This window comes from Tyto alba, unplaced genomic scaffold (assembly GCF_018691265.1).
Source record: "Tyto alba isolate M040663 unplaced genomic scaffold, T.alba_DEE_v4.0 Super-Scaffold_33, whole genome shotgun sequence".
NCBI lineage: Eukaryota > Metazoa > Chordata > Aves > Strigiformes > Tytonidae > Tyto > Tyto alba.
This window is the reverse complement of record NW_024881308.1, coordinates 4343960-4365156: the sequence shown is the minus strand read 5'-3', so window position 1 is coordinate 4365156 and position 21197 is coordinate 4343960. Positions and strand designations below refer to the sequence as shown.

The 21197-nt window shown below is 42.5% G+C and overlaps 1 long non-coding RNA gene across 1 annotated transcript in view; it reads left to right on the top strand.

The window, feature by feature from the left end:
* LOC116964306 overlaps positions 1 to 6424 on the top strand; it is a 29910-nt gene extending 23486 nt beyond the window's left edge. The window contains exons 2-3 of the long non-coding RNA XR_004408681.2: positions 1416 to 1498; positions 5686 to 6424. This is a non-coding gene — a long non-coding RNA (uncharacterized LOC116964306). The remainder of the gene's footprint in view (positions 1 to 1415; positions 1499 to 5685) is intronic.
* Positions 6425 to 21197: the final 14773 nt, after the last annotated feature.

Sequence of the window (21197 nt, the reverse complement as noted above, 5' to 3'; positions counted from 1 at the left end):
ACAAAATCATATTCATAGAACTTGGGATTTTTATCTATTCTGCAATGGGTATATTCCTGTCTATCCTTTCCAGAATCTTCCCGTGTCTCTCTTTAGGAACCAGGATGTTAGTACACTCTTTGCTTAGCCTTTAAACTTCCCTTTTAATTGGAAGGAAGAGTATTTGGATGGTGATAAGACCACCCAACCAGCCTCTCTGTTCCTGGAGAGTATTTCCTCAGTTTCGCTGCCAGCAAGTATCAGCTGTCCTCTGCTTGAATGAAACGCATCCTGGGAGCTTTCTGGTGTGTTTGGGATGGCTCAACCCAAAGTGTACGGTGCATGCCTGGCTGTGATGGCCATGCTAAAGGGCTCTGGGCTGTCTGAGAAGCTGCAGGCTGGGTCCTGCCTGGGAGACCTCAAACACAAACCGAGGTGGGGGCTGAGGGCTGGTGGGCAATTAGTGGATGGGAAAGTATAGAGGTGATGTTGGTGGGGCAGCACAAGTCTCCAGGGAGCAAATCAGGGCAGTGAATATGTATCAGAAGAACAATCGTAATGTTAAATCCATCAGACTGCTGAATTGTTGGCGTTTTTGTTTTCTTTTTTTTTTTTTTTTAATCTGATGGGAGGGGGTAGGAGAGGGCATTCCTGATACTTTTATTCATCTGACTAAAGAGCTCATGTTAACATTCACTTTTTAAAATACAGCATCGGCCTGCGTGTAAAATGAGCTTTGAAGTGCAGAGCTGACAAACCCCAGGGGAAAGCATGTCTTTTATTAACAACTGCTGGTACACTTCAGGAACCTTATTTTAATGTTTAGTGAAAACGTTTTCTGTGTGAGCAGAAAGAATTGCTGGGCTGAAACATCCACTGGCCGTGGCAGGAGGCTTCAGTGCCCATTTACCCTCCTGCTCCCCTTCTTCACAGTGCCTTGAACCCTCAGGTGGGGTGGGAGGAGCAGCCTGTGGTGACAGTCACTGCCAAGGCTCTGTGAATAAGTCACAGTGTGTTGTAGCTACTTGTGTTGTAGAGTTGTGACATGGCAGTTGTTTTGCTTTCTTTCTTAATTTTTTTTTTTTTTTGGTTGGTTGTTTTGGTTGTGTAGGGGTTTTTTTCGTTTGTTTGTTTTTTGTGTTGAGGTGACTTAGAGCCCAAGGCTGCTTTTGGATTTAAGTAACATGCTGGGTTCTGGTTCTTCAAAACGGGTTTAGGTGCTTTTGGAAAACATTTTAACAAAGAAGCAACATTAGTGTGTTATATACCTATATTTCTGTAGATCTGTTTTAGATATATTTATTTAATGCAGCAAGTGGATCCATTCTTTCCTGTCTTTAATCTGCCTTGCACAAATAGAGATTTATCTGCAAGCTCTCTTCTCCCTCTAGCAGTGCTATGCATCCTTGCTTCCACTTGCTTTCTTTGCTTGACAGGTCCCCAGAATACATCCAGATGGTACGGTGATGAGCACAAGCAGATAAAGGAAAGCCCCAATCTCCTGCAGATGGTTATTCCTGTAAGTAGAGCTAGAAGTTGTAGACTGCTAGAAGAGGGTCACAGACCTTGATGTTTTGGGTCTTCAAATCAAATCCTGCTGAGGGTGACAGTGATATGACAAGGAGTACATGTCATGACCGTTCTCACTATGAAGCTGTGGGCTAGTCTCCAAAAGATCTTGTAGATGTTGGTATCATAACAGTCTTCCCAGTGATGGTGTGGGCTTGAAATTTTGACAGTAATTGCAACAGAAAAGCCATTGATTGAATAAGCAATGGCAATCTGGTTTCCATAAGAAAGAAAGCAAGCATGCTGTCATGATGGCTCTCGGGAAGCTGTACCTCTGTGAGCAACGTAGAATAAATGCAGACTTCTCCATGTCTGTCCAAGTCACCCCTTCCTCATAGCTCCATTCCTTGCTGCATGGCTCAGCCCCTCTACTGCTGTAGTGGGATCTGTCCACTCTTTCTGAAACTTGAATAATTTGCTGTAATGCTTGGCTACCAGTGAACTTCTAAAACGTGAGGAATTTCCCTGTAAATTGGAAGTGTTCCCTGCCAGCCTGCAGCTGTGGTGATAAGGAGGAACGGGAGCCCCACCAGTGGTGGACCACAGTAGTGTGGTTGATCATGCTGGTGAGGCAGAGGCCAGCAGTGTAGCTCATTTGGCTCCAGCTGATATCTCTGTATCTAAAATGAAAACAGCATAAGGAACAAATGTGTTTTGCTGAGAGCCAGGACAGGGTGAACAGTATAGATTTCTACCTGCTGGTTTTCAGTTACAAGTCCATGGGATCTCCAGAAAGCAAACAGCCAGAGCAAGAAGGGACCTTCTTGTCTTTCTAAGATGATCCACTGAAAAAACACAACGTAGCCTCAGATCTTGGGAGTCCTTGGACCAAACCCTGACATTTATATCCTCAGCCCTGGACTCCACACAAGCTAATTGCTCTTCTTGCAAGGGTCTCTCGACTTCACAAAATTATACACAGTTTGATAAGGGTTTATAAGAGACATCCTCATCTAAAGACTATGGCAGGTTAAATGACTTGTCCAAGGCTAGAGAAAAAGGTCAGTATCAGTGCTGTGATGAGACATTTGCAGTACTTGGCCTTGGGATTTGAGGATCAGAATGGCTGATACAGAATGAAATACGAGCATCCTGAATTTTTTATGTTGCAGTTCAAGTATATTTGGGCTAGATTCATCAAAGGAATAACCGGGAGAGATATTTTTCATTTGTAGAATCTTAATGAATACATGACACTGCTATTCATTATTTATCTGCTTTCAGATTTTAATTAATAGTTCTACTGGTCATTTCTGATTTTTTTTATATTTATAGAAAGCCATAACTTCAAAAATACTGAATCATGCTGCTGTTTCTTACCTTTTATAAAATTTCCTTAATATTAGGATGAACTGAATTTTGCTATAACCTTTAAGTACATAAATGAAGGTGAAAAATGCCTTTATTTTTCTGTTCCTTTGAGTTCTGTCAACAGTTTGTGGTTTTCCTTCCCCCAAATGCTTTTACAATGCAGCTGACATAAATTAGCCAGGGAAGCTGGTGTTTTCTTGTGCGGGAAGGAACCACTAGAGGACACCACCAGACGACTCATGAAGCAAACAGGCACAGCCATAAACAGAGAAACGGGGGAAAAAAGAGTAGGGATGGGGAAATGCTGTTCCCTAATTCCCTGGGGATGGATGGAGCTAATCTGGCACCTCCTTATTACCAGTCAGCAGACATGGTCTGGGAATGTACAGATCCCTGAAATGCCTCTTCATCCCTCTTTCTCATGATGCTAGACCAGATCTGCATAGAGGAGCTTCTCCTAGAAGCTCTGCAGAGCTGCTGTCACTGGCCTGGAGAAGCTCTGGGACCCCACTGCAGGGTAGGTCTGTGGGTGAGGTGACTTCTCTCACCATGTGAGCTCTTGCCACCCCTGCAGTACCCCAGTGACTTCTGCAGGACAGCCTTTCTAGCACGGCCAGTGTAGACTTGTACAAGAGCAGGGATATGTTGCACAGAAAGCTTACCAGGGCAGGATAGAGGGAAAACCTCCTGATCTTCTGAAACTAACGGGAAAGATGATGGAAATGTGAAGCAGGCCTCTCCCTTGCAGGTTCCCCTTAAAAGAAGTGGTTTCGGGAGCAAGGAAAGGCTCAGAAAACTTTCAAATGACAGATTTAAAGACAAGATAATGATGTCAACAAAGCAATTAGGGCTGGGAGGTGACGCAAATGTAAACATTTCCTTTGTACAAAACTGGTACCCAAGCCAGGTTCAAGGGTTTCTTCCACTTGTGGAAAAAAACCCAAACCAAACTAAACCAAACCAACAAACTCTCAATTTTAATCATTTTTTAAATATTCAAGGAAAATTGTTTGTGACAGTATTAGATCATAAGGAAGCATCTGCAGAAGAATCAGATCATGAAGTCTTGTTCTTGGGCTGTAAATCAAAAGTCTTCAGAGCAGTGAGTTCATTGTCGTTTCACAAGGCTCTGCAATCCTAAATGCAAAACCCCCATGAAACCCAATTGAAAAATTTGCCTCTTTTCCACGTGGCTTTCACCTCTGTGGTGCTGTGGATGTCAGAGAGGCAGTGAGCACTGAGACTTTCTTAAAAATCTTTTAATCCCGCAAAAATTATGTAAATCATGTGAACTCTCCATTCTACTGAAGATGATGACAAAGGCTCCGTCTATTGTTTCAGTTGTAACAGGGTTTTGTGTTTGGCTTTTGACTTCCCTGCGTTAGTCTCTATATTGATACAGTTAAACCCTCAAATGCCAGGGATTTCAGGGAAATGAAAGGCATCTAGGAAAATGCTCCACTTATCTCAAATGTATTTTTAAGTGGCTTTGAGTTTGCTTCTGAAAAACAAAATCACATACACACAAATGTACCTGCCCACGAATGCTGTTCTTATTGTGAGAAGCTTTGTCTGTGAGTTGGCAGGGCTGTGCCAAGCCTGAGGGCATTTTTCAAATAATTTTAACCAAATCCACCCATTTTTCTTTCTCAACATTTCCCTTAAGATGGCAAAAAAAAACCAAATATGTGATATGGTTATTGATTGTATCTTTTTTTAAAAAAATATAACCAAAAATGTTATTTTTTTGTTGTTAAATTTCCAGTATATTTCAGGCCTAAAGTTAAATGTACAACAGAGGATTTAAAAAATGATAATACTAGAGATTTCCAAGGTGGAACTTTTCCACTCTCTAATTAATACTTTTAATTAATGCTTTCAAAAATTTGAAACCTCTTCTTTTCCTTATTAGAATGAAAAGAGTTTGGAGAACATTTAGGTGGATTCCTAATGAATCTGCTGGAACAGTGTGTTTTGTTTTTTTTTCTAAATATATTTCTTTCCTTATTGTCAGTAGAAGGCAAAATGATATTTTTTTCCTGGTTACCTCATAGATGAGGATTATCCTCAGTAAATAGTTCCTCCACTAATGCTTACTTCTCCAGTGTTCTTTATGTAAATTAAAAGTTGGGCTGGCCAAAACAGATTCATACAAATTTTCTTTGATGGAAAACTGAGGGGTTTACCATTCTCTGAGGATGGTGTTTGCTTTCAGTAGGAACTATCCTGCTTTTCTTCAGCTGAAATCAGGAGTAAAGCACAATGTTCAAACATGGCCTTCAGGGGAGCAGCAGTAACTTCCCTTCGAGGCTGGTGAGTGGCCTCTTGCTCTGCAGGTACAAAATCTTCACAGGTGCAATTTATTTCCTGGAGAAGCAGAGCACTGCCTGCTTATGGGGGTATTTTCAGCCCAGGAGCAGCACCTCTGCTTATGCTTCCCCTGGGGAAGGTGCAAAACCAGGCTCAGGACGGTCCCTGCCCCATGGAGGTTACACCACAATGAGCTTGGTTTTCAAATGAGCATTATTTAATTGATGGTTTGGTGGTTTTTGTTTTGTTTTGTTTTTATTTTTTGTATTTTTTGTTGGTTTTTTTTTTGTGGGTTTGCTTTTTTTTTTTTTTTTTGGTTGGTTGGTTGGTTTGGAGTTGTTTTTTTGTTTGTTTGCTTGCTTTTGGTTTTTTCTTTTGTTTGTGTTTGTTTTGTTTTTTTTTTTGGTTGGTTGGTTTTTCTTTTTTTTGTTGTTGTTGTTGTTTTTTGTTTTTTGTTTTTTGTTTTTTTTTTAGCCATGCTGTGATCATGTCTCTGTACCTGTCTTGCTTTTGCAGGCTGAGCCCAGCTTGGTAAGCCCAGTTTGCCCCAGAGCTGGAGCGGCTTGTTCAGCTCTGTCCTTCCGTGAGCCAGTCACCAGAGGGGGACAAAGCCCCACGCACGGCAACCGCGGACTCGCACTCCTCCCCCCCGCGCCCCGAAAAGCTCCTTCCAAGAGCGTGCCAGGCGGGGAGATGCGTTTTGGGGTCGCGGGTCCCCAACTGCACCCATGGGTGCCCCAAGCCCCAGCGCTGGGGGCGAGGGGGGTGGCAGGTGGCAAGGACCAGCCGGGTCCTCCTTGCTATTGCATGGCACCACTGTCCCTTCAGCCTGGAAAAGATGTGCGTGCTTAAAAAAAAAAAAAAAAAGAAAAAAGAAAAAAGAAAAACAACAAACAAACAACAATCAGCACCAGCCCTTAAAACAACTGTAAGTTTGCTGGGGGTAAATTAGAAGGTTGAACTCATATTGCAAACTCAGTTTCAGAACTGCTTGGTTTTTCCTGTATTTCATTGCAACAAAAATGCTGTTTAAAAATTACTGTTCATATGTATAAAGATATCTGCTCCCCCCAGTTTTGATCTGATGCACTGAAAAATGGAACACAGCTGATGCTCAAGTTTTTAAGTTAGCACCACGCATCCAGGAGAAAAATTTGCAACCTATGGCTCTGAAAATGAGAGGAGAAGCAAATTTGGTGAGTATGATGTAGCTTTTTCAATAGTTACCTATGCCTGATTGGAACCTATAGTGAAAACAAACACAATTATTTCTGTGAAGCTGCATTTAATTTCCAAGAGAAAATACGAAATCTGTCACCTGTACGCTTGCTGTAAGGTGGTCATGGGCTGGAGGATGCCCCAGCAGCGATGCTGGTGGGTACCGGCAGTAGCAGCCAGCCCTGAGTCAGGGTGTGTGCACAGGTACCTGTGTCCTCCTGTCCCACTGCCATGTGTGACCCCTAAAATGTGGGTTACCCATGTGGCGGCACTCAGCTCCCTCCCCAAAAGCATGGAGATGACAAAGCAGGTCCCCCAAACTGAGGACCCAGGGCTGTCCCCAAGGATGTGTTACCACAGGCTGCAAGCCTGGGTTGGGTTGCTTGGCTGGCCAAGCCTGATAGAGTGAAATCTGTGAGACCTCAAGACATATAAATAATATTTGGCTTGAGACCATTTCCTTGGTGCTGGACAGCTTGCTGCTGAATGGAGTGGTTTTTTTCTCTGGATCCTCAGAGTCAGACCCTTGCCTGGATCCAGCTGTCCCTGGTAATTAAATTTTAATGCCTCAAGCTGGGAGTTTGTATTGGCATTTGAAGTGAAGCGTGTTAGCGGCCCTGGCGTGGTCACCTGCAGGCTTTGAAGCTCCCCATCTGCCACTGAGGACGGTGGGGGACAGTCCCACCTCCGTGGGTGCAGCCACTGTGCTCAGTTGCAGCTGAACCTATGCAGCAGTTGTGCACTGATTTAGGGAATCAATGAGTTTTCTTTTGTGCAGATGGGAGGGACTGAAAAGCTAATGAGGGTTTATTCTGGCGGATCTGAGGAGCACATCCAATATTCTCGAGGCAACCATGAAGCGTTGCCCATAGTGCTGTTTGGACAACTGACTTTGCTGCCTGCGTGGTGGCACCCATGGATGTGGTCCCCGTGTCAGGGATGGGGTACGGGGCGTGTTGCTGCCCACAGCCCATCCTGAGCAGTGGCAGCCCACAGGCCCGGAGCAGGTCCCCAGGGTCACAACCGGGAAAGTCATAAGCCGGAGGGTCTCCTCTGCTGCAGAGGAAGGAGGAATTTAAGATGGAGGAGGTGACTGGAAAACCAGGCTTGCTAATATGCAAGACTCTATTCCTCCTCCTTAAACCGTTTCATTGTAATTACTGTGCAAACAGAAGGCCTGGGTAATTATTATGTGGTTTTGTGGGTGTAAGTTTAACATGTTGTTCCCATGCAGCTACACTGCAAGGGAAGACTTTTTCCTTTGAGTTTTTCTCCTTAACTCACTGCTTTCAGGTTCTCTATGGATTCAGTATAGCTAGTTAATAGTCACCTGAGTGGGAAATAGCTCTGAACACTGATCTGTATCAGGGTCTGGCACTGCCATGAGGCAAACCTAATTTGAAGGAGAATCTGGGGAGAAGCAGCAAGTGTTTTTGCGGCTGCAGACTGTGACCCAGCCCAAAACACAGGGTGGGGGATTCAGAGTGCAGTCAGTAGGTCTCACAAGGCTTCTGTAGAGCCTTTTTGTCCCCACCCAAAGCAGGGCGGTTAATGAGATCCAAGGGGAGGCTCAAGCTAACAAATCCCGTGTTTGAGTGCTGGGGGGTTTATACAAGGATCCTGAGGGAGGGCAGCACTGGGTTTCACTTCTCAAGAGCTCTGGCAGCCAGAGCTTATTGAGCTGGATCACTGGTCTCTTGCTCTCTAGTTAGCACAGAGCAATGGTGCAAATGTATCTTAGGAACACGCTTTTGCATTTTTATTTCTGACTTCAGCATATTGTACAAAAGGCCATGAAGCTCAGCTCATATTAATTTATTTATTGTAAGAGAAGTTTCCATGGAATTAGAGCAGCTTCCCCTTTTGTCTGGTCATAATATGAATTTTGTCACCACCTTATCTCTTCAGCACGAAGCATGAAAACAAATCAGTGTAGATGTGGCTTGCTGAAACAATCCCACAGCTCAGGCTGAAAGAGGTGGTTACAAACAACTCTTTGAATGTATGTGTGCTTATGTGTCTGTGTGTAATAGTCAAACAAACCTCCCCTGCTGTTTGAGCTGCAGAACAGATGATTTGGAAAAGGCTCTCAAGTAAGTTATGAACTGTTTCCTGTCACCCATGCCACTGTCTCGTTCTGCTGTTCTGCTCCTTCCTATTGCATTTATTTCCTTCCTCCTTCCCTTTCCATATATGAAAGCAAAGACAGAAGTGCTCATGCTGAAGGCACCCGTACTTACGCCCTGCTCAGAGTATTTTTAGTAGAATCCCCCCAGTTTGGCTGCCCAGGTCTCACAAATAAACTAGTCAATGAAGCAGCCGATTTTTTGCTGGTTGGATAAAGATATTTGAAGCTGTTTCTTCTTTCCAGTTTATGTTCTATTTCCCACATGTATAGTCCATAGCATAATGGTCCCAATGAGAATTAAACCTGTCAGTGTTTTTGGACTTACCTCCACTGCAGTAGCTGATGTTTGTTCCAAGTGCCACAACATCCAAACTCTGTTGCGCTTGTCCTTCCTGTACACAGCCCCTCTGAGGTCTGCGTGAAAAGCTGGTGTATATTTGTGCCCACAAAGACCCATGTGTCCTCTGAAGTGTCAAAGGGGCCTTGACTTGCTCTTGACATGTGTAAGGCACGATGCCTCCTGAATTTTGAAGGACTCACTGTGGAGATGATTAGGTTGGGTAGGTTTGGAGGCGATAAAGGTGGAAGGGGTTATGATTTTCTTTCTCTTGTTTTCCTTCTTGAAGTCCACTGAGCCCATTTTATCTTTGGACCATGGAGGAGATGAGTGGAAAATTAAGATAGAAAATGGAAAATCCCAGGCTTTCATATTTCCAACAGGGGAAGAAACTTTATTGTACTGAAGCTTCCCACAGTATCCTGATGGGGTTTGGTGATGCTTTGCACACCTTGCCACGAGACTACTGCTTCAGCTGGTGGTGCTTTGACTGCAGGGGAAGGGTGTTTTTAAAATGTGATGATTCCATGCCTAAACCTTGTCTTGTGTCCTCAAGGCCCAGGTGATTTCTGATGTTGTGTAGGTACCTTGAGTCAGTCCAGGGGACTTTACTCAGTATAAAAGTACATCTTGCTCACAGGTGAGACAAGCATGGGGATCCTTTCTTACAGGAAACACAGATCAGGAGGTGAATGTCCTGAGGATCTGCCCTATCAGTCATTCCAAAGTACACCTGTGGTCACTGCCTGAGTGTGAGTGGAAGGGGAACACGTCCCATGTACTGTCCCTGTGGGCAGGGCAGCTGGGGCAGGATTTACCAGTGCAGCTCAGGAGAAGGTGAACACTTGCAGGATGCATTGTGTGCCGGTGTGGAAATGATACTCAGTCAACAGTGACTTATGTCTGTGGCAGGTACTTGTGTGGAAGAAAAAAATCCAAATTATTTACTTAAGAATGGGAAAATTGCTCTCAACAAGTGATTATGAAGAATCAGAAGTATGACAGCGATGTGTGTTATGTTGGCATAGCATGAGAAATTATTTTCTTTCCCCAGGAAAGTGTGCGAGATTACAAATCAGATGGAAAAGCTAGAATCTGGATATTTTTGCTAACCAGTCAATTAATTTTGTTTACTTTAACAGAATTATTGTTTTCCTGCGATTTTAAAAAAAAAAAAATAGTTCATCTAACTTTGATCATTTTTTATTTGCACTTGAAAAATATTTTTCTGAACTTTTTTTTCAAAATCAAGAAAACATATGAAAGTGACTTTTTCTTCTGATCACCTTCCATTTAATAGATGTGTATTTTTCAAAGGGACAATTACGTCAAACTTTTCTAATGAGCAACATGGTTTGGACATGGCCAAGAAAAGTGCCTGGCTTAGGTCCTGATTGTTTTGGTTTCTCCCATCTGTGGAATAAGCAGAGAAGCAATATAGGTGACAGGATGAGATGGTGAGGAGAACATGTCAGAAAAAAAGTCTTTTATACCTGATTTTTTTTGACAGAGGTCTAAAGAAAACTCTCAGTTTTGTGCAACAGAATTACATCCCGTTAGGGTGACCCTTCCTGGATTTTGATCTGCCCTGATATGCCTTGCAAAATTACTTGTAATGTTTAGATACTGTTATTAATTCCATAGTTTTGGGATTTCATTCTGTCTTGTTCTAGATTTGAACTTCCCTGATGTCTAGAGGTTGTCTGGAGTCTGGCTGGGCTAATCTCTGGGGAGAGAAATGGGAGATCTCTGTGTTATTTCTGTGTCTTTTAAATGTAAGTTCAGAGCTCTCCTGTTCAGTACCTTGGAAAATAACTGATGACAAAAGAGATCTGGAGTTTTGATAAGAATTAAATTGAATATTTGTCCTGAACCAACAATGCACTTGAACTATTCAGGAGATTCAAATAGTTGTGCTTGTTTTTAAAATAGTCCTTCTGTTTTCTTCAACTAAAATTCTCTGTGCTGATGTTGAACTCAAGCACTAAACCAATTAATAGTCCTAAATGCTGTGGGGCGACAGTAAATTTCTCTTTAAATTTCGATAATGGCAAATGGTCCCATCCTTCTTTTGTCATGGCAAAATACCACAGGAATTTTAAACATCACATGTAACTGAAAGCTGCGGGAGATATTTTTATAATTTACCAAGAAAGGGATGACTCCACAGAGCTGCTGATTTCAGAGATGGGCCCAAGATGAAATGTTCATATTGTCCCAGCTCCTAAAAGCACTGAAGCTCGGCTTTAAGCACATGCTTCCAATTACCAAATTGAGCAAAGCACTTAAAGTCAGTATAATTAACCATGTGCAAGCGCACCCCTGAACAGGAATTGCATGCTGCAGTCCCAGGTCGGTATCTCTGAGCCTTCTTGCTTTGGTGAATTGCAGTTTATTCCTCTTGGACTGAGGCCTAGTGCCTTCCTCCTTGGAGACCATTCCCATAATTCCTGTGTAATTAGATTAGCTCTAACTAGACCTACCTACAACAGACAGAATAAAATGTTTCTAACCTCCCCAGATCCTATTGAAAATTATGCCTGTGGTCCCTCCACATGGGAGCTTGTGCTCAGCAGAGATGACAGTGACGGGAAAGAGCCTTTTTAAAATGAAGAGTTACATAGCATTAACGGCAGGGCTACAGAGGCTTAGAAAAGAGGATGTGTTAAATGATAAGGGTTTCTGGTTTTGCTTTTATTGTCTGAATCCAGTAAACTGGAGTCCAGAAACCAGGAGGTTCATCAGAAGGTTAGGGTAGATACTGAAATTACTGATTCTTCATTGTCTTATAGTATTTATTTTAAAAGCATTAGAAAAAATGCTGTCTTTTCTGACAAGCCTGCTAATAAATTTGCTTGGTAGGCACCAATAATGAGCAGCATGTGGACATGCCTGACAGATGATAGTCCTACATGTTGGCAAGCAACTCAAAATCCATTACAGTGTGGTCAAAATTAGGTAAAAATCTAAGGAAACACCGAATCAGGGTCTAAAATCTAGGATATCAGTTTTGATATGCTACCTAGTAATCAGATACAAGAAAACATATCTTGCTCAGGTTGTATTTCTAGTTAGCACAGAGTGTGAAAATTAAGGAATTAGCATATTTGTGACAAATAAAATATTATGCTTTCAAGCAAGTGACTGTCCTTATTTAATGCCCTGCTTTGTATTTAGAGTAGCTGCAGAGGCTCATCCTATACGTGCTCAGTAGACCCAGCTGAGTTATATGTTTAGAATAATTCATCAGATAAATTCATGTGCATGAATAATCTGCATTCAGATCATGACCTTTACCAATCCATGCTTTTTCCAGAACTCAGAGCTTTCAGCTGATTCTGGAAAGAGACAGGAGCACAGAGAAGATTTTCTCCCATCTCCTCTGCTCCGGTAGCGGTCCTCATTTTTGGAGCAGGGCAGGAAGCCCCAACCCAGGGAATGTTTCAAACTCGAAAGAAGGATTTTCTGAGTGTGTTGCTGGAGCTGGGGAAGCAGCAGTGTTTTAAGTACTGACAAGGGGTTGGGAACACAGTGGACTCACTATAGTGAGCTGAGCTGCCAGAACTGTCTGTGACCAGCAGTTAAGTGCATGTATCGAGCCTCAGCTTTGTCAGCACAGACTCTCCTGAGTCACGCTCACTCTCACTAACCATGGACTAAGAGCAGAAGTGCAGTCTCCAGAGCTGAGCTGATGAGTAGCAACTTCTCAAGCCACAGTCACTGACTCCCATGTCTGAGCTCCGGGAGAAGTGAGAAGAGAGGGAGCTGCTCCTGGAGCCTGCCCCAGCTCAGGGTACTGCTGGTGGCTCTTGTCCCAAAGCCTGGACTGCAGAGGGGAATCCATCCAGGCAGTGAGCAGTGCTGGAGTTGTGTTAACTTTTCTCTCATCGTTGCTGGACGCTGGGAAATGAGACAGCGCAGTCTGTCCAGGTGATGTAGGTCCACATATGTTTATTCACTGAAACAGCTGGCTGCTTATCCCAGCACTAACCTGATGGGACAAACACTAATGAAACAGCTCTCTGCTGATGGCAGCTCTCACTGTGTGAGCTGAACTCATTTTGCACACCTTAATGCATTGGAGAGAACAGGATGAAAATTAAAATAGCATCAAACCACGGACAGAAGCTTAGAGAGATGCAGATTAGACCTACAAGCAGTTGTAAGCCTTGGTAGGTTTTACTCATCATGCCAAAAATTAATAGGAAATAAAATAGCAAGAAAGCAACAGGGCTGTGAAGTGTCAGGAATAAAAACTGAGTCAGAGATTTCCATTTAACAAATATTATATCTTAATATTATATTAGTTTGGTGTTAGTGATTTTAAAAGTGGACTTTAGCATTTTTAGTATGAAACTTACATTTTCCCTCATTTGCTTTCAGCAATTTCACAGAGCTTTGTACTACTCTCACATCAAAACATCTTATGAATTCTCCAAAGTTCTTTATTTCCTTCTTGTGTTTAAGACTGTAAGCAAAATTTTATATAACCCGTTGCTGTGGCACATTCCTCAGGTCCTCTGGCTCATCTGGGTGAGGGAAAACTTCAGATGCTACAAGTCTTGGCATTTCTGTGTCAGGGGCCACAGCTTTTTAAGCTCAGGAGACTTTGATGGTTTGATACACCAGGTCACTCAAGGACCTGATCCTCCTGCAAAATCGGCAGAAAAACTGAGTCTTGGGGTTGGATTAGATGTAGGGTGTAGTCCTGACTTTGCTGTTCCTCCCCTAGATGAAATCAATGCCTCAGATTCCCTATCTGTAAAATGAGGGACTAGTAATGATGTCTCATTGTAAGTGTTTGCAGAGTGGATGAGAAGCTCAAAGCAAAAGGTGTTCTGTAGAAAATGTGGGTGAAGGAAAATTGAAAGGGTTTCAGCATTCATCACTGTGTACAGTGAGGTTTATTTGCTGTTTCAGCTTGTTTGTTCTTTCATCAGGCCATTGAACAATAGCTAACAAGGGGGGGGAAGACCTTATATATTTTTACAGGATATTACTCTTCTTGTGTCTTTGAACCAGTTAGCCAGTGGTGCAGAATGCAGCAGCACTGGGTTCTTTCTGTTGGGTCTTCTATGACTGCTGCAAAAGCAAAAGCATGACTGAACGGGGCTTTCGTTACTTCATTAATTTCTTTATTTATTTTAGCCTGCTAAAGAATTAACATGAATAATTTTTCCATTTCACCATCTGCTTTAGATTCCATCTCAAAGGGTTCCCAATAAGCATGGCATGCAAAACCCTTTAAAAATGATCCTCTCCATATTTCCCCCACTCAGCAGTCTGCTAATGTGTCCAATAGATCTAGGTGATGGGCCTGCATGATTTAGAGAGGATCATTAGGGTTATGATGAGCTGTGCGACTGTCTTGTTTGTTCACAGTTAACAATTTCATCACTGTGTCCTTTGTCTCAGGAAGATTTTTGCATTTAAGCTTTTACAGAGTAGTGCCAGAACCGTTCAGCTGGTGGGACTTCCACCTTGGGCTCAGGAGCACGAGGTGCTCCACTGCTTTCCATCTTATTTACTTCATGGGTTGATCTGGAAACACTGAGGAGTTCTGGTGAGCTCTCCATAATTGACGTGAGGGTAAGTGCGTACCTCCCACTGATATTCAAAGGGTTATTTGTAAAGGGTTTACATGTCTTGACTGCCAAGTCTCCATCTCCATGCATTTCCCACTCCTCCTGTCTCTTGGATCCAAGGTTTTTTGCGTTCAGTCTTTGCCTCCCAGGGTTGAACTCTGCTGAAGCCTCTATTAAACATTCTCGCTGCATTGCATCTCAGTGCAGTGCATGAATGGCCACCTTCCCTGCGAGGAGGAGGAGGATTAGAAAGCTAAAGTATTTAACCTGCCTGTCAAACAAAATTATTCATGGCAGGTGAGTGGCTGAGCAGCATTTTGCAAAGTTCCCGTGAATAATACATAGGATGGTCAGTCTTAGTATGGGAGTATTACGCCAGCTTTGGAATAATTCACATGCCTGAAAGAAAAAAGGTGCATATCTTAATTTTGTTCATTTTCTGTAAGCGATAGGAGCGAAGGGATTCTATGATGGTCAAGCCTGAATGGTTGCAGCTCTGCCCGTTGGGACCACGCTCCAGGTCTGAGCGCGGCTGCTGCCTGGGCAGGGCAGAGCAGCACAGGCACGCTCAGCTCTGCCCCGCACAGCGCCGGGGGTCTGAGGCACGGAGCATCCCCCGGCCGTGCCGGCGCGGCGGCCTGCGACTATGCCTGCGGTGATGTGTGCAGGTAGATTTATTAGTGTAGGTGAAGTTGGATTGTAATGAGGTTACACGGCTCTGGGGCTGCACCTAACTCATCTCCTGGCATCGTGGGAGCAGGGCGGGAGATAAATGTGCGGCTACCCTCATCTCTTCCCTCTAGATTTTGTTTGCAGTTCAGAAGACGGATGGACAGCCATGTACACAAATATACTCAGACTTCTCCCCAAAGGATGATGTCATTCTAGTTTTTTTATATTCAGGGTAAAATATTATAATGGCATAATTTCCTTCCTTCAAGCAAGAAAATAGTTGAACAGATCTCCTATTCTTATGAAAAGCCTGTGAGTCTATTACTTTGCTGGGAATTGGGTATTTCTTTTTCTTGAAAGGGGCTGCTTTCCTCACCTAAATAAAATACCATATTTTGTCTGGAATACAGTTTTTACCATGTTTTGTAATAGAATGCATGAAGGACTGAATATTTTCATTTTTTGATTTTATATACAAAGTCTTGGCTTTGTATTTTGAACTACTGACATCATATAAATTAAAACAAACAAACAAACAAAAATCGCTCCAGATTTTTATTTTTATAAACTTTATTTTCACTTGCCCTTTCCTCAGTAAACCTGCACTGGCTTTGTACTCACCCTGGCAATCCACGTGATAATAAAAGTGAATACAAGTGTGCTTGAAAACCGCATCGTACGGCACTTCACACACATATCCCTCATGGTTTGGAAACTGCATTTTTATTACTGAGTGGTTAATGATAACATAAAGAAGTCACAAAAATCTTGATGCAAACTCTGTAAGTCAGAGAGTCTGTCCACTGACTTACTGGACTTTGGCTCAAGCATTTGACGTACAGAAGCAAAAGAGATTGAGACACACAGCTGATCTGAAGAGATGCCATTTACAGTAGCCATCCCCAAGAGTCAGCAGAAGGCTGTGGAGGCCAGACAGGTAAATAGAGTGGGTGGGTGGTATGGCTTTAACATATGGCCGCAAGGGCAGTGGAGTGAGGCCTTTAATTTCACATTAGGATTCTTCTAGTATTTGTTAGATAGAACAATATTAACCTTTTGAATTTATTTAGAAACTCATTAGTGCTTTTTCTATAGTCCATTCTTTTCCTGATTAGCTCTCCTCATTACAATTCAAATTTCTTTCTGCTACATTTACCACATTGTCCTGCTTTCTCTCATCTCTATTGTTGTTCAGCTTAATTTATTAAAGCAATGAGAAAGGAAGGGGGGCGATCGGTTGACATAGCAGCTTTGGTGCTGGGGGAGGAAGAAAGACGAAGGGAGACACCCGTGAGCTTGCCTCTTCCCGCAGGCAGGGTGCCCAGGGCGGGCAGAGCATGGTGCAAGCACGGTTCATGGTGGCAGTGTCAGATAAAAGACCTCCTGGATCTGCCTTAGTTTGTGCCCGAAGCTGCCAGCAAGTCACTGAAATGCTGGGTGAGGAGGCAGCTGCCTTCACACGTGCCGGCAGCGACCCTCGCCCGCTGCGTTGCTTTAGCTTGCAGAGCCTTGACTCTCCTGCTTTCTCATTTCAGCTGGTGCACGGTCTCAGGGTTTTTAAATGGAATTCACTCTGAAAGTTCAGTGTCCTCATCATGTCCTGGAAACGTATGCAACTAATCCCCCTGACTCCTCTGGCATCTTATTTCTAAGGTTATTTTAAAAACTATGTGTATACCTTTAGTAGCATTTCTTTTGTGTACTTTTCCTTGGTATCAAGATGGAAGTCTGGGAGTTGCTGTAATTGCTCTTGACTTCACACATCTCCAGTGGAATACGAATTGACATTTTGGTCAGTTTTTTTTAGTATGAGACCTGAGCCTGTCCCTGTTTTGGGGCAATTGGGTGGGGAGATGCTAAGCTTCAGATATACATTTAGACATTTGCTGCACACTGCTTTACAAAATATTTTCTGTTAAGAATATAGAATTTTTGCTCTTTTTTTTTTTTTTTTTTTTTTTTTGGTACGGCGCTTGTTTCTCAAGAGCAATGCTACTGTATCACATGTGTTTGTGATTAAAGATGCATATGCTTGTGACAAGAGATGATTAAATACAGCCAGATGATTGTAACCATCCCAGTCGTTGTGGTTCTCTGATTATTGGTGTATTTGAAGATCTCGCAAATGTGAATGAATATGTTTATGCAGCAGCTATCATAAAACAGGGAAGTGCCAGAGCATTTTATTTGAGGCACAGAGGGATTAACTCAGACAGCAAAGGTTATAGAGAGAGTTTTTGGCAAAGCCACAAAAAGAATCTAAATTTCTGAGTTTCGAGTCCAATGCTTTAATCATAAAATCATCTTTTCTCTGAATTCTTTTGTCTGTGGTAATTATAGTTTTGTCTGGGTTTATGTCTTTTATAAAAACCTGTCTTTAACACATCTTGTGAAACTAATAAAAAGAAGAAGATAAAACAATCATAGTTTTCCAAGTGTATAATTCTGGACTCCAACAGAGGCCTAAAACAAGTAAAGTAATTATTCCACTCAGTTCAGCACCATTTGGAGAATTGGGCTATTTTGTGAATAGTAGTTTTAAAATAAGACACATGAACTGGAAAAAGTTCAATGAGCAACATGTAAAATAAAATAAATGCTTGCAAATATCAGCTGAAAAAGAAAAGGAGCTGACTGTGAGCCTTTGATATGATGGTTATTGGAGGAAGACAGGAAAGATCAATGAAGTTGAGGGGAGGTTAAAAATAACCCAACCAAACAAGAAGAAAGTTGTTATTACTTCCTTTAGGTTATGGGGAAAATACCAGGGCATACTTTTGGAGCTAAATTAATTCCTAGTGCAGACTAAAGAAAAAAAGACCTTCCTCCAGGATGAATTTGGGCCATGGGCAATCACAGGAGGTCCGTCGGGGGAAGCTGCCAAGAGGAGGTGGGGCCAGCATTAGTAGAGTTGTTAAAGTCTAGACTAGATGTGCATTTGTTAGTGATGGTTAATTAACTTGTTCCTGGCAATCAGCCACTGGGGCAGGAGGTGGACTTGATTTGCAAGTTGTGATTGCCAAGAAAGTCACCTATAATTAATTGCCTGTGATCTTGTGGATTTCTGATTTTCACCTTGGTCTTTTGCTCCCCTGTAAATTTTTTTAGTGGATTTTTTTTTTTTTCCCATAGGTTCTTTGCTTCGTATAATACCATTTTCGTGCTTATTGATACTGATATGAACGAACCTCTGCCACAGTCTGATTTTGGGTGCCAGTACCCGTGGTGACAGGAGAACATCAGCCATTCACGTAGGTAAGAAGAGCAAAATTACCTATCGTTGCAGAGGGGATTCATGACTGTTATCTGTGGCTGAGCTGAGCACAATGAACCTGTATGTGGGTTTCAGGACACCCTTATAGTAATTATTTCTAGTTCTAAATAGCTTCTAGGTGCAAACAGCCCCACAGGATTGGTTTCCACTCCCTTTCCTCAGACAACCCTTCACTTTGGTTGCAGTTCCAGTTTTTATTCTGTAATGTCTGAACACCCTCTGTTGTACAGTAAGCAACATCACTGAGACACTACTCAGTTGTCTGGGGATGACACGGGGGCTGCCAAACACAACCAGAGTTGCTGGAGGATCATGTGTTGCCCACACAGTCCTCCTGCCCTTGGTGGTGTGTCAAACTGCAGATCGGATGGGGCAGAAGCAATAATGTAGGCTTGGAGTAGAAGGAACCAGCCAAAGGCTGGAATTATCTTCTGTGTAATTAGAGGTATGAGTGGAGGTAACCAAAAGTAGGTTGATTGCACAATGTGCATGCAATACAGAGCCAGAAGCTGAAGATCAGGAGGAGGGAAGGTTTGGCTTTATTCTTCTGTGTTTCTGGAGGCAGGCAAGCGATGGAAGTTGCCACGATGCATGTTTCCAGTTGGCCAACCTTGGGCTATTTCCTACTTTTAAATGAAGCAAATCAAGAAAGAAGGCATATGCAATAGTCTTAATGGATTTTTTACTATTTCCTGTATACAGAAGTGGAAGACAAGGATGAGAAATTTTGAATGCCTAAGTGGATCATTCTAGCAGCAGGTTTACTGTTGATAGGAAGGAAATTATAGGAGTAGGATCTCAGATTATGGTCCAGTCTGTGACACAGGCATGGAGAATTCCTGAGGGGCTTAATGCCTGGGGGGGATTTTCAGGGAGATATTTCAGGATCATTCTGGATCCATGGTGAAGTTGTTGGGTTTGGAGCATTTTGGGGGCAGATGTTGCATTTTGATGGGGGAGGGTCCCCTACCTAAAAAGAGAGTGATATCAAATCTGTGAGATGGGAGCAGTTGCAGATGCAGGAAGAGTCTGAGGGGAGTGGGTTGTTGCTGAACTGGAGAGGAATAAAAGTGAGAGAATGACATTAGCATATAATTTCTGGCAGTTGTTGCAGCGCATAATAACTTCAATTTAAAAGCTTCTAATTTCCCTCACTTTGTGCCTTATTAAGGCGCCAACCTATATTTAATGGTGGGAATATCACTTTTTGCTTCCCTAATTGTATGCCTGCAATTGATCTACATAACCTGCTAGATCTCCACTCGGATTTCTGAAGCATGTGAGGGTTCTTGCTGTGTCCTGTGAGACACAAAATTATAACTCAAGCCTTCTCTTATGGTGCATGTGTTATTTTGTTCCTTTGCTTCCTTGTGGTATGAGCAGAGTAACGAAAGAGTGAAATATATTGGTTTTGTTGCATTTCAGATATTTGTGTCATGTTTCCAGGGGTGTTTCCAGCATGCCAGGCAGGTTTCCCTTCCCAATGTCTTTTTCCTTTGCATGGTAATTTTTGGGTCCAGGACCAAGGCCACCATGCTGCATGGACTCTTAGCAAGGACCCAGGACCTGTAGCACCATGGCAGTCCAGCCAAGCAGACAGTTTTAAAGAATGACTGCTTGGGGTTTGTGAGACTCTTGCTGGGAAGAAAAGGTCTAGCTCTAACTATGGTTTGGCAAGTCTTTCCCAATGGCTAGTGCCTTTTGAGCTTACAGGTTCTGTTAAGACAATGTCCAGTTCTAACACAATGCAGTTAATCCAGCTATGTATATAACCACCTTGAGGAGATCTGCTCCTTGGGGGCTTAACTGACTTTCATGTTTAAAAAAAAAGAAAAACTTATGTATTTTATGTTTTGAAAAAGGTATATATCCAACTGATTGTTTTATGAAACAGTTTCATAAAGATTGACCTTGGGGAAATGCCTCCTTCAGCAAATTTTCTTTAAATCTATGGGCTACTCACGTTCCACGTAGTCTGGACATTTCTACCCTTGATACATTGTTTAGTGCCAACTTCTCCTTTCACTTTCCTGTCTGTAGTTGTGCTGTAGATCTTTTCCAGAAATTTTTTTTTTTTTCCAATGTGACTCATCCAGCTTCTGAAAAGAAAGTACAGCTTGTTTCAAACTATTCTAAATCTATTTATCCAGGCAAATATTTGGACATGTAAAACAGTAGTAAAGTGCTATGATGTCTATCAGGGCAGGAGAGCACACAAAATCTTTGAAATTGTAAGTCACTCCCTAGTGTGTTTTATCTGGAGGTATTAATTGTCAAAGAGCAACGTAGAAATTTGATTCATACACATACACATGCACACAGAGCCAGTGAAAGCTTTGTACATGCTTGAGCTCCATTTTTTCAGCACTAAATTTATTTTTCACAGGCTTACTGCTCTATCAGATGCTTCACCACAAAGGGAATTGGAGGTTAGGTAGCTTCATGTAGATCTCTCTCTTCCGTGTCACTGGTTCAGTCTTTAAAAATCAAGAGTTGTCATGAGCTGATGTCTGTGTAATGGCTTCCTCAACAGCAGCTGGTATCACAGTTGAATTTTTCAAGTTCTTATAGTCTATCCAGAATAGACTGAGTGTCTGAAACTTACCCTTGAAGAGGATTTCTCATGCAGCTGCTGATCAGTCTTGCTCATTAGCATGGCTGAAAAGCCTTTAGAGCATGTGTTGTGACTGTGCTTGAGCTCTTGCAGCAGGACAGGCATTGTGCCTGCAAGAGAAACATCTGGGAAGAAGTGGTGAGCATTTTTGGACTGAATATAAATTCCAGTTTAAATTTTGTTCAAGTTCAGTTCAGTGG